Here is a 4117-nt window from a genome sequence, read left to right on the forward strand (position 1 = left end):
TATATATATATATATATTATAATATTTTGACAAATATAAAATTTTATCCTTTTTTTTATACCAACAAACAGAACCACTACTATAATAAGCAGACGTCTCAACTATGTTAACATCTTATAACCACTAAGAATCTGTTGTGTATTCCAATATTCTTCATATAAAAAACACCACATAAAATGCTAAAGAATACAAAATGTAGCTTGATCAAACCTATCATCAAAAAAGTTTGTGGTCTAATAAAATCAAGAATTAATTTTGTTGGGAAAAACCAGAGATAATTAGTGATAACTATCTCAATAATGCATAATATTTTTCTCCCACCTGTGCAGATAAATGGTCAAATAGAAAACACAATTCCAGAGCAAAAATAATTGGCAGAAAAATAAATATGAGACAAACACAATTTTTAACGTGGAAAACTTCCTCAAATTGAGAGAAAAAAAAAAACCACGGAATCTAGTCCAGTAAAACTTCTACTATAATAATTAATTGGTACACTAGAGTCTTTCTAATAACAATAAGGAACATCAATCAACAATCACAACCTTATAACAACCTTCCACTAAAGTGAGTATGCCAAAGTTACTCTCAGAGAAGATAAAACTATTCAAACTATATATTAAAATAACAAACTCAGTGGTAGAAATAACATACTAAATTTGTAGATCAAACGGAGCACGTTTGCTACACACCTATTATCACCATCAGAACCAAACCCTTATTTTTCTGGCAGCCGTTCTCTTTCATTCTACTAATTCTTAGGATTTCTAAATTCATTTTATTTCCTTCACATGGGCCTAGCCCAATAATACCTTTTTTTTTTCTTTCTTTTATTTCAATAATAATAATAATATTAATACTAATAAAACTAGTGGGTTCCACTTGGGGAGTGAACCCACCCAACAAATCTCCCCCTCACGACTCAAGTGGGAAGGTACTGCTCAACCATGCCAACTTTCTTTCTACAGCATATCATCTTTGACACAGGCAAGGTCTTCGTCATCATATTTGAACCTTTTTCATCAGTATGAATTTCTCAATTAAAAATGATTTCATTTCTAGTGCATCTCGTATCCAATGATACTGCATTTCAATATGCTTCGACTTTGCATGAAAAGTCGAATTCTTGCTGAGATGGATCGCACTCTGACTGTCACAGAATAACAAAAACCTGTCTTGCTTGAGGCCTAAGTCATGTAGGATTTTCTTCATCCACAAGAGTTCTTTGGAAGCTTCAGTTGCTACAATGTACTCAGCTTCAGTTGTGGACAAAGTAACACACTTTTGTAGTCTTGATTGCCAAGACACAGCTCCCCTTGCAAAAAGTCATCATATAACTAGAAGTATATTTTCTAGAATCAAGATCACCTGCCATATCTGCATCTGTGTAGCCATCCGACACAGGTTCATCACCTCCATAGCATAAACACACTTTGGAAGTGCCTTTGAGGTATCTGAGAATCCACTTCACTGCTTGGCAATGATCTTTACCAGGATTAGAGAAAAATCGACTAACAACTCCAACTGCATGAGCAATATCTAGCCTTGTGCATACCATAGCATACATCAAACTACCAACTGCGGATGCATAAGGAACCTTCTTCATCTCTTCTTTGTCTTTCTCACTTGTAGGACATTTATCAGAATTCAATTTAAAATGAGTAGCAAGTGGAGTACTAACAAGTTTGCAATTGCTCATGTTAAACCTCTCTAACACCTTCTCAATATAATTGTGTTGAGACAACCACAATTTATTATTCTTCCTGTCACGAGTAATTCTCATACCCAGAATTTGCTTTGCAGGACCTAAGTCTTTCATTGTAAAAGACTTGTTCAAATCTTTCTTTAAAGATTGAATCTTCTTAGTGTCATGACCAACAATCAACATGTCATCCACATATAATAAGAGAATAATATAGTCACCATCAGAAAATTTCTTGATAAACACACAATAGTCAGAAGTAGTTTTACCATACCTATGTTTCTCCATGAAAGAATAAAATTTCTTGTACCATTGTCGAGGTGCTTGTTTGAGCCCATACAAACTTTTATTCAATTTACACACAAGTTGCTCTTTACCTTTGACTTCGAAACCCTCTGATTGCTCCATATAGATCTCTTCCTCCAAATCACCATGAAGGAATGCAGTTTTCACATCAAGTTGTTCAACTTCTAGGTTCAAACTAGCTGCTAACCCAAGAACAACTCGGATAGAGGACATCTTCACTACAGGTGAAAAAATTTCATCAAAGTCAATACCTTTTCTCTGATTAAAACCTTTCACAACCAATCTTGCTTTGTATCTTGGTTGAGAACTATTCTCTTCTGCCTATATCTTGTATACCCATTTGTTTTTAAGTGCTTTTTTACCATTAGACAACTTTACCAAATCAAATGTGTGATTCTCATGCAAGGAATTCATCTCTTCTTGCATGACCTTTAACCACTTTTCTTTATTAACATTTGTAATAACTTCATAATACTCTGGCTCTCTACTATCAGTGATCATCACATACTCATGTGGAGGATATCTTTGAGAAGGTTGACGTTCTTTAGTAGATCTTCTCAACTCAAACTCGGCTGGTGGCTCAACTGGAACCTGCTCATCATGGTGAGGCACATGATCATCAATTACACTCTCATCATCTACCTGTATATCTCCCCCATCAACAAAGGTTTCTGCAGGGGGCTTAGGCGCAACATTTTCAATGTAACTTCTGGAATTTGGTTTCTGTTTTTCAGCTTTATCAAAATCTTCAATAGTCTGGTCTTCAAGAAATATCACATCTCGGCTTCTGATAATTTTCTTGTCAACCGGATCCCACAATTTATAACCAAATTCTTCATCACCATAACCGACGAATATACACTGTTTGGATTTACTATCAAGCTTGGACCTCTCATCTCTTGGAACGTGAACAAAACATATGCAACCAAAAACTCTCAAATGACGGTAAGAGACATCTTTCCCTGTCACACTCTATTTGGAACATCACTATCAAGTGGAATAGAATGAGAAAGATTGATCAAATCCACTGCAGTTTTCATTGCTTCAGCCCAAAAGGATTTCGATAATTTTGCATGAGAAAGCATACATCTGATTCTGTCATTAATCGTATGATTCATTCTCTCTGCAACACCATTATGCGGAGGTGTCTTTGGAACTATTTTCTCAAACCTGATTCCATGTTTTCTACAATATTCTTCAAATGGACCTTTGTATTCGCCACCATTATCTGATCGAACACATTTCAATTTCCTTCCCTTTTCTCTTTCAACACTTGCATGAAAATGCTTGAATACTCTAAATACCCGGTCTTTAGATTTCAAAGGAAAGACCCACACTTTTCTAGAGTGAACGTCAATAAAAGTAACAAAATATGATGCCCCGACAAGAGATTTATTATCCATCATACAAACATCAGTATGAACTAAATCAAGAATATTTTGCCTCCTATGAGGACCAGTATTATGAAAAGAAACTCTATGTTGTTTTCCAGCAAAACAATGGGTGCAAGTTTTTAGAGACTTACCTTTCACAAGAAGAAAATTTTTCTTCGCAAGTATGTTGAGTCATTTCTCACTCAAGTGACTGAGGCGCATATGCCATAAATCAGAAGATGCATCTTCAATTGCATTCACTTCTTCCTTGCATAACTTCGTAGGCATCCTATAGAGAGAAGTGGAACTTTGCTCCTTTGCAACCACTAGGGACCCTTTGGTGATTTTATATATACCACCACCACCAAAGTAAGTGTGATAACCCTTAATATCCAAGGCTTTCACCGAAATCAAATTGAGACGAATATTAGGTACATGTATAACATTCTTCAATTGAAGTTTGCAACCAATCCCAGTTTCAACCCAAACATCTCTCATACCGATAATTTTACATACTCCTTCATCTCCCATTTTTACCATGCCAAAATCACCAGCACTGTAAGATGAGAAAAAATCACCCTTAGGAGTAACATGATATGAGGCACCCGAATCAATAATCCAAGTTGAATCCTGACATGCAAGGTTTATGGAATTATCATCACAAACAATGTAGACATTATTAACAGATGCAACTGATGTTGTATCTTTATCATTTTTCTTCTCTTTGTCTTCATCT

This window comes from Cicer arietinum, chromosome 7 (genome assembly GCF_000331145.2).
Source record: "Cicer arietinum cultivar CDC Frontier isolate Library 1 chromosome 7, Cicar.CDCFrontier_v2.0, whole genome shotgun sequence".
Lineage (NCBI taxonomy): Eukaryota > Viridiplantae > Streptophyta > Magnoliopsida > Fabales > Fabaceae > Cicer > Cicer arietinum.